The sequence below is a fragment of the Astatotilapia calliptera genome, chromosome 13 (assembly GCF_900246225.1).
Source record: "Astatotilapia calliptera chromosome 13, fAstCal1.2, whole genome shotgun sequence".
Taxonomy (NCBI): domain Eukaryota; kingdom Metazoa; phylum Chordata; class Actinopteri; order Cichliformes; family Cichlidae; genus Astatotilapia; species Astatotilapia calliptera.
The window spans coordinates 16,497,151-16,507,551 of NC_039314.1; positions in this window are offsets into that span (position 1 = coordinate 16,497,151).

Here is a 10,401-nt window from a genome sequence, read left to right on the forward strand (position 1 = left end):
TGTCACTGGTGTTTTTATAAATCTTGCCCGCAGGAATGCGGCTCTAAAGAGAAGACTGGAAACAGAGCTGTGAGTGAAGTGAATACAGCATGTGTGCAAAGTGCATGTGTGTTTGCTGTCAATATAATCTACAGCACCTTATTTTATGACGGCCATTTCTTGTGGCACCCTCAACTCTCGTTACACAGGATCACAAGTTTCACTGCAAGTTTCTCAGAGAAACTGGGCACAGGGGATAACATTCAAGAAGAACATGGGGAGTTATCATTCTTATGAATTATAAAGCAGTATGTTGAACTAAGGATGAAGGAAGACCTATTTCTCAGGCCCGAGAAATAGGTGGTCCACTAGTATGTATTCATACTGTTCTCCGACGTGCATCATTACAGAATAGGTAATGCTTAAAATACAGGATTGCAGTTGTGGCTGGCTGATGGACCAACAAGCACAGAAGCAAGAGCAGCTCACAGACTAGTTGTATTTTTGACACTGCCCCCATCTGACAACAGACGTTCTCTGCAAGTAGGCTGTCCGTCTGTAGATGCCAACAGACCACCAACAAGCTGCCTCAGCAGAACCATAATTTCCCCTCAAGTGACACATCACCCCTAACTGTTTAATATATATGGCTTAAAGATCCTAAAGATTTGCAAGAGCAGCTAATACATGCATGTAAGCTGAGAGAAAGGGGAGAGTGATGATAGCTGTCATTGTAATGCTAAAAGATTACAGCAAAGAAGCCTTTGCTCTTTAGAGAATTTACTGGCACAGCAAGGGGTGAAGAAGAGACACTTAAGGGTAGATGCCTGATCCCAGCCTTGACAGTTTGATGGCCGTGTGAAACTCAAGAAAGGCCAAGCTAGTTTGTTTTCAAGCTGTTTATAAACTACCAAGCACTCAGTACAGTCGAGCTGCTAATTCACAGCTGACTTTAATTACTAATTTCACAAGTGCTCACAAAAACGCAATGATGAGGTTTTAATGTTGCAGTAAGCTATGCGCACAACTACGCCTAAAAGTGAAGCAGCGGATGCAAGTTTGCAAAGTGATCGCTTGGTTTAAGAAAAAGAAAACAGCTCAATATTTTTTTGGGGAAAGATGCTAATTTGCTTTCTTGCTGAGAAGATTAGATGGTGAGATGAGAATATCTCTCATATCCGTTCAATCAATCTTCTAATTTCACTCTCAACATGGAAACAAATGAGCGTACCTCCCAAAGTGTCAAAAAAAAATCATTTAAGAGTGTCGTCACATTTTTCATGCTTTCAGCAGCTCCGTTAATCTGCTTCATCGAATCAAATCCAGTGTGGCAGACAGGTCAGCATGAAGACGTTCAGTCATTTAAAGAAGACACGACGCTAGTAGGAGATGAGCAGATAAAAGTCCTGGCAGCTGGCACTACTCACAGACTTAATGGCAGAAAGCCAGATGAGCCATTTGATTTCTAATAAAATGACACCGCTTACAAGCATACCAGAGAAGATTAATGATATTAATAATAATAATAATACATTTTAAGTCAGTCAACATACACTTTACTACACTGTGCTCATTGTCCTTTACTCTTTGTAACTACAGAAACACCAGTCATTCAGCTAAATTAAATTAAATGCATGCAACAAACCTGCAGTAGACAGCAGGTCGCTGTGCTATGCAGTTTGCTGCACCGGCTCTGGGAGTTCACTGTTGTCCTGTTCTTTGTTTACCTTTGCTCAAACTCCTTTTTTTTTTTTTTAAAGTAAAATCTTTTCTTGACGACTGATGATAATAAAATAAAATCATAGAAAAAAAATCATAGACTATAGCTTGGAATAACAGCACTCAGAGATTCAAGGCCATTCAAACACCATATCTGCTTCCATGAGCTATAGAGTTAATCCAACTAATGTAATGTTTCACTGTTACGTAACCAGAGACAAAGTAAAAACATTAGGTCTTCCATTTTGATTTTATCTGTCAGTTTATTAGGATTTAATTACCGCTCTTGAGCAAGTTCAACAAACTCTACTGTTATCTAAAATATCAGTCAAAATAGCGCGTGGAAAGCACCAGTTGACACAGGGCTTGAGAGACACCAGGGGCATGGCCATCCCTTTGGGCTCCGGTTTCAGTAATGCATGATTGAGGCTGCCAACCTGACAGGCCCACCTGCCCAGCGGCTAAAGCCAGCTGGCTCGGACAATGATTAACGGCAAGCGTAAACTTACTCAGCAGGGTCTCAGACACATTTGTGCATTCACTCACACGTAAGAGTGTTACATGACACTAAAAGCTATTACAGAGCAGGGGCCCAGACCAAGGCAGGAATGACATCCATAAATGTTTAGTGGGACTGCCCTGCACAGTTATCACTTTTCAAAAAGAGAGACTAGCTCTTGTCAATAGAAGCATGATTCCAGAGATCAATGGAGCAGATTTATGCACTGTGGTATATGGGAGATTACCCCCAAACCTGGAACCCATATCTGTCTTGAGCTTTCACCCCCTGCCTCCTTCATAAAAAGAAAATGACATCATAAAGCGTAAACTGGGCTTGATATCAGACTCCCTGGCTGTAATCCCTAGGAGCTTTTTGATACCTTTGATTTTCATTTTTCAAGGGCGGCATACTATTAATCTTTCGGTGGGGTGTAAAAACTAGATGTGGAAAAGCTTTTCAGAAAACCTGCAAGCTCTCCATCTTTTTTTCAGAACAGCAAGGTCTTTGGCTGGGGCATTATCAATGTTACAAAATGCATACATCTCAGAGCTCAGTCTCCTTGGAAAGGCTTATTTGCCAAGACAGTGTGTAAACTAATAATTTCAGCGGCAGCTATGCAGCCTTAGGCACCTGTTAAAGTCAAACTGAATATATCATTTTATAGTAAGCACTAATCGTCTTTGTTTTAAATACTAAGGTTAATAGTGGCTTGGATAACATAAAGGCAGTTCAACATTTTATATCTAGAACTTAAACCTCTCACAGAAGATGGACATAGTTGGATGTGTGACATGACTTTTTCACTTGTGGTGTAACAGTACCTCACATATTTGAGGTCACAAAAAAGGAAAAAAAGACATTAAAAGTTTCTGTCAAAAAGTTTACTTTATATTAATTTTTTAAATTCCTTATTAGGAACCACTAAAGTTCATGTACATTAGCATTGCTATGTAAGTGCATACTGTAAAATAAGCAATCCATGTCCAGTCCTTGTTTTTTCAGTTTTTTGCATTAAAAAAAATAACATTTCCAATATTATTCAACTTTTTACATACCATTTTAAACATGCAATGACTTTTTCCCAAGGCACATGGAGACAGCGTAAACACAAATGTGACATTTCTATAAAGCAGTCATGTTTCCAAGCAAATGTAACTCCAATTTTAAACACAGTTTTTGCTCTCTACCAGCTCTCCAATACAATTGCTCCTTTTAAGCTGTCAGATTTTTCACTAGTTAGTCACCAACTGTGTCTGTCTGCCATGCTCCACAGCTAAGAATGTGCTCTATAGCTACAATGATCAGTTGCCCAGTAAATTTGGCAATATGCCTTGTTTCAGATCATTTTTAGAAGAAAAAGATCAACATACTTTGACATGACTAGACAAAAAACCAAAAACCAAAAAACAAAAACCCAAACCTCACATCTGAATATGCTAACGTGAGCCACAGGAAACAATCATACGACCTTTCTGCTATTCTGTGACATAGTATCCACTAAATAATAATTAGTTATTCCATCCATCCATCCATTTTCTTCTACTTATAATATTCAGGGTTGTGGGGTGCAGAGGTGGATGGCAGTTTATCACAAACATTCATACCTATAGCCTATAACCCTTAACCATTCATGTCCTTGGACTGTAGGAGGAAGCTGGAGTACCCAGACCCTCACACCCAGGACCAATACAGTTCTAACCAAAGCACCACTGTCCTCAACCAGGTATTAAAGAAAGCAATCATCAGATATACTTATTATGAATAAAAAAAAATTGCTAGTGCAAGAAATGAATGGCTGGGAAATCATACGAGATATTCTGATTTCAGATATATATTTTAAAGACACCTAATTACTAATATTATATACATATAACAAAGTGAGCCTGTGACCCAGTTGGTAAATGAGCCACAGTAAAGCAGAGGTAAGCTCCAATTAAGATAATAACTGCACATACAAAGGTGTTTTAGATGTCACTTCACATCTTCCTTTCCCACCATTATATGTTGTGAGGGTGAATATGAAATTTTGCAAAAAGGAATAAATGAATAAATGTACATGAGTGACGCAGTAGCTCTTCAGGATCACAGTTTTTCATAATTCACAGGTTATACTAATGCCTAAGGTACAAGAACAAAGTGATAAGTTTTCTTGTCTTTGGATGACGGTACTGCACAAAGTTATGAGAAGTGAAATCCACCGAGACCTTATATCCAGTACAAATCCAGCTTGTATACTACCAAATTAAAATGTTCGGTAGTACTATGACTACAAGATCAGTTCAGGAGTATCTGAATGCATCAGCATTTCACAGGATCAATCATATCACTAAAGTTAGCATACCTTTGTGGATATCAACAAAGAGAACCATATCGTGATCATGTCCATCTAACATGGGAAAAGTGGTATGCTACACGTGACGCTATCACATCATTTCAAATTTCATGATTTTTTTTTAGTATATCAGGAGCAAGTATTTGGCTAAACTGTAAAGAGTGTGACTGTGAAAATTTTAAAGTACCCACAGAATGACTTTGACCTTGAGCACCAATCTAGATAAAGATCCCAATACTGCAGGAAGACATTCTTGTCAATTGTGGATGGACTGATGGATGACAGACACCTTGGCATTGCATGAGCTCATCATTCCTTCAGCTGGATGAGCTAAAAATAGACACACACAAAAAGATCTTTACAATAAATCATTTAATCAGAACCTCTTAAAAGACACAGGAATAGAGTCTTGATGTAAGCTCAATCATCCAGTTAAGGAAATCCCAGAAAGTTGAATCTGTTCATTTGGACATAGTGTTTTTAGTGTGGTAAACATTTCTTTTCTTGAATAAGTGACAAAACATTTTGCGTCCAGATGTTGACTGTCTGGGATAGTGTTGACAATTTTTCAAAAAACACATGTTTAAATGTGATATTTCACCTTAATCTTCACTACTCTAAAGACCTACCGCAGTCCTGCTAATACATACTGTATGAATTAATACCATGTCTGTATACAAAGCAGTAGCTGTTATCCTGTTATCCCCCAGCTAATGATGTACTGGAACCTGATGTAAAGCCATATGTCAAAACAACAACAAAATGAGGTTCTCCAAATGCACATTATATCTGTCTTTTCATTTCAAAGTGCAAACCAGCATTTGAAAAAGAAAAGAAGCAGCTTCCTTTTTTTAAGCCAGGCATTTGTTAGGTATGTAGATATCGATAAGGAAACCCAGCGTGCAGCAGATAGTTAGTATTCTGGAAAGGGCTCCTGGAAAAATAGGCTGTTTTTTATCCCTCCTGTGAAACACCGCAGGCCACACCATTGCTCCTACTCCAATTAATTTCTACACCCCATTCATATTACTCTTCTATGTAAGTGCAACGTTTTCTAATTGTATTCATCACCAAAACCCTCACTTAAGTTCCCCCAGTATATTTATTATCACGCTAACTGGGTCTAAATTATTAAACCTTAATGATGTGGGCTCTGAAAATATGTTGTCCTTTATTTTCCCCACAGAGAATCAATGTTATACATTAGCAGTATAAATTAAGTAATACTTTACCTAGGCATGTTGCTGCCTTCAATATTCCTACTCAGTAAAATGTATTCTCACAGTCCGATGGCTTGCGGGTCCCTCTGGGGAGGGGATGATATAGTTCATTCTAATGAAAGAGCTAGGTGCTGCTAATGGTTTAAATGATACATTTGTGCGAGAACAGCAGAGAAAATACATATAAAAGACCTGGCGAAAACAAGATAATTCACATACCCGTGGGGATATGATGTCATCGGGCACAAAGTGTGTGCCGAGGCTCCTGAGAGGCCGTGCACGCAAGGAAGAGCTGCATGTTCCTGCGTGATATATGTGGGTCAGTAATAGAAATGGGAAATATACGGTAAAGTCCATCACACTTAAAGGTTAATTACAATAGCTACAGTAGTCCTACCTCTTTATGGCAAAATTGCTTGTTATTAATCAACCTTAAAGTCCCGTACAACATTATAAGAAGAAGAGAGGCATAATAGTCTGACATAATGTAATCCCCGTCTTTTTAGGATACTTAAATAAGCCCTTTATTTGAAATTATAGCAGAGAAAGTGCCAATTAACAAACAAAATCAAATTTTATAATACACGGATACACAGCAGAGCGTTTTGCAGTTCAAAATGTGCTTGTGGAGTCATTAACATAAATTGAAATAACGGATGTCTTTAATTTAAAAACCTTCTTTACTATTATCTTTTCAACAAATCTAAATGGATTTCCTCGCTCCCTCTGTTTTTCAAGGTGGGAAGTAGCCTCTAGATAAACGGAGATTAGAGAGCATTGTCTCATTGCAAGAGCGTCATCCATAACACCTTCCCTCGGAGTGACTTCAATTACATTAACAAGCTAAATGCTAGTGTGAGGGGGCATTTAGAGGTAAAAACACAGAGCGCCGTTACAAAGGTAGAGCCGGTGACTGATGACGCTCGGGCCGCGGAAATACGGAAGAAGAAGCGCATCTGATCGAGGTAGCCTTGATATTTGCCAGACAGAGAAAAGGACTAAGCTCCTTCTGCCTTCTGTCTCCTGCTTCTAGGATAAATCCCCACTGATCGCTAATTGTGTGATTCTTCTTGTCTACATCAACTTCAGTCCGACAGGTTATTTCAGCTTGTTATCGGGAAAACATTTATCCACTTGGAATTATTACTGTGCTAGGGCCTCTGGTGAAACACAAACAGTAGTGAATCTTTTAGAGTTATGGTAAGGCCTCTCCTCATTAGATGGCCAATCGACTGGCGGAGCGGAGGGGCCAATCCCAGCCCTTTATTGAGTGTTAAGGAGACACAGACTGACATTTACATCTCTTGCTTCTTCATGACCGACTAGAGAGAAAATGGCTGCCATAGATCCTGGCTCTGAGCAGCGGCATGTAAGGTCAGACAGTGAGACACGTCTTCATCTCAGAGCAATGCTTCACGGACGAGATGGCGCATTTGCTTCACGGAAGAAAATAAGATGAAGGCAGGAAATACAGTGGGCGCTTGGTAAGCAATACGTCACGTCGATGAGTTCACGCAACACACAATGTTCGCTCAGGGCAACAGATCTCCTCAAAAACAAACCTAAAAGATGTAAACAAGACAAGTCACCCAATCCCATCTTCTCTGTATTGACTTATTGAGCAAAAACAGAGGAAAACACTGTTGTGGATAAAGTACCGTCATACCTTCAACAAACCACAGCGGCCCTCCACTTCTGAGGTGCTCTTTTCATTCAGTGGCAATTACACTCTACACCTGGCAACACAGAAGACATCCCAATGCCTAACAATGTCGCAGAGGAACTCTCTTCCAAACTACCATCCCAAATTGGCTCTGTAGCTTCGACCCAATTAGGACTGAAATATGGTAACTGCATCAGCCATTACAGAGCCGTGGAGACTGTACAGAGAGAACTCTTGAAGGTTAGGAGGGGGTATGCTTCACGAGTGATATGTTGTGCAGACTTGTGCTTACACAGCAGAAAGAAGCACCATGACAGGGGGACAGCAGAAAGAAGAAAGGAAGTAAAGGAGAGATGATAAATAAACACTGCTGGATAGATATCCTGTGGACATACAGTATATTAAAGTAGAGGGGAACACAGAGAAGATTAGTGTTTCAGTCGAGCACTAGACTTATTCATATCAACCTTTCTTCTGCATCTTACTTTTAAAGGGAGATTTTTGTTATATGCTAATACAGTCTGTTCAGAGCCTAATGTAATGAGCCATAGTCTTAGTGTAAGCTTGCTGAATTTGCATTATAGCATGCAGTATTTTGCCAATTTATTATGAAAGATTTTTCAATTTGCAAGCCTATTCTAGCTACCAAATGTAAAAATAAATGAATAAAACACAAATTGCAAAAGCCAAGGCATTAAATATGCTTTTACTATGCAAAAATAGTATTATGCTTCTCATCAATTTCTCAGGACATTTTAGCCAAGCTGCATAAAATAACACACTGCCTTCCCCCATCCCCTTTCTCCTTCTGGATGGCTTACTGTGGCCTACATGTGCTCCTGACACTGGGGTAACTAATGTTCCTTGTGCTAGCAAAGGAATCTGATTTGATATAAGCATTCAGACCTGTCTGCCTTGAGATATGGCATCTGTCACCCTTCGCTACGATTGATTCCCCCCTGCCCTTAAATGCAGTGCTTGCAATGCACGCCAAGGACACCCTCCTGCCTGGTCAAGTAATGACAATCGTCTTTAAGGAATAATGGCCCGAACGCCGCTTTTGAAAAGTTACCAGGCCGCATCCAATAATGAATTCCCAGTCGATGACAAGTTGATAGATTCCTATTCTTCAGATGGGACACTGTAGCTGCAGTTTAATTGACAAGAAATGAATTCAGGAGGTTGGAAAGGAAAGGCAGGGATGATATGGCGGTAGGGAGGAAGCAAGAGGGGGACTAAATTCTGTGTGATCAGCAAGGTTTCAAACAATCATTGGCGAAGTGAAGTCTCGCCATATCTATAAGTCATCGTGTTTTATGGGCTATTAGGATCTCCAGAGAAGGGCCGTGTGGAGACCGTGGCTTTTTGTCGAAATTAAAATGTCAGAGAGGAAGAAATAGAACAAAACAGGGAATCTGCAATTAATTACCTGGCCATAAAAATTCAATAATCGTGAAGCAATGCTGTTTTCCGCACAGCAGTACTCCTGATCACAGCAAACTGGAATAGAATACATTCATCTCCTCAAATTACATTTCTAATCTAAAGGGGGATATAGTAGAGAGGGAAAGCACCTCCGTTGTGAGTGGAGTACTAACACAGCCTGTAGCTTACTGTCCTGGGTACCGGTAGATAAACCTATGCAAAAATCTAAATCTGTCCATGAAGAATGAAAAGGAGCAACACCGCATATTAAAAGGTAATCATTATAAAATTAAAAAAAAAATTGTTGACAGACTTGAAACTTGCTGTCAGTGTGGATACTTAAAATATTCACCCAAACGCGCAGTGCCAATACAGTAGGACTCCATCTTTTTCACCACTATTGAGATATTACTCCAACGTAATTGCTGCTAATGATTTTCGGAATGATACTTACCATCAGTATATGGAAGGAAATGGAAATTCAATAGTAAAGTGTTGTTAATGTGAGAAGATACAGCGTAATGTAAGTTTCATTGACTTATTTGCAAACAGGGTACACTATTCCTGAAATGGTGCATGTAGATGGAAATATTGAGAGAACTTATTACGAGTCTTTACTGAAAGTCTGAAATCATTATTAAAAAAAATTGCACTTATTTATTAAATGTGAAGAAAAAAACAGTACTCTGATAGCTGATATAGCTCATATGGAAAAGAAACAGACTAAGTCTACATAAAGAAATGACAAGAGTGGGTTCAAGCTATATTGAACCATAAAGGTGGTAATACCTAATATTGACCTTTATGCTCATTAGACTTCTACAAACTCTGTTTTTTCCTTATTTACTGTATTTCCATGTATGTATGCTCATATCTCAATAGCAAAATATAAAGAAATGATTTCTGTACAATAATATACTAGATTTATAGTGACTAGGGGTTGGAAATCAGCCCCAGTGCTCCAGTAATGTCTGCCTATGTCATTAGCTAGACCCACGTCCTCCTTTTAGGTTTGGCAGTGTTTTTTAGTAGATAAAGGCAAATGGTTTAATCAAGAATTGAGCAGTGGTCTAGGGAGGGGGGACTGGGGACTGGCAGATCCCCATGTTCTAATGAGAAGTGAGGAAGTGAAAGGTTTGAAAAAAGGGGACGGAGGGTGGGGCACAAAAAACGAGAACAAACAGCCTGTAGAACGGGGGGGGGGGGTCATATATAGATAAGACCCAGAAGGGACGTGTTTGGAGGCTTGGCACTGCCTCCTAAAATTCAGATAATTTATCTCCAAATCTTGTCTAGTTGAGTTGGCTTTCATTCACAGAAGCAGTGAATGCTCGAGTGGCAGCACAGGTCGGTACACAAACAAAAATCGGCTTAATTTTCACAAAACAAATTATTATGTGACTTATTGTTAAGTCATTTTTCCTGCACTGCTACTGTACACCCAATCTTAGGGTTGTACCCTTTGCCCACTTTAACCCCTGCAAACTATTTGTTGACTATATTGGGAATGTCTGTTTTAACATTAACCCTATCACGCATAGTAGTCACTACAGTGGACAGC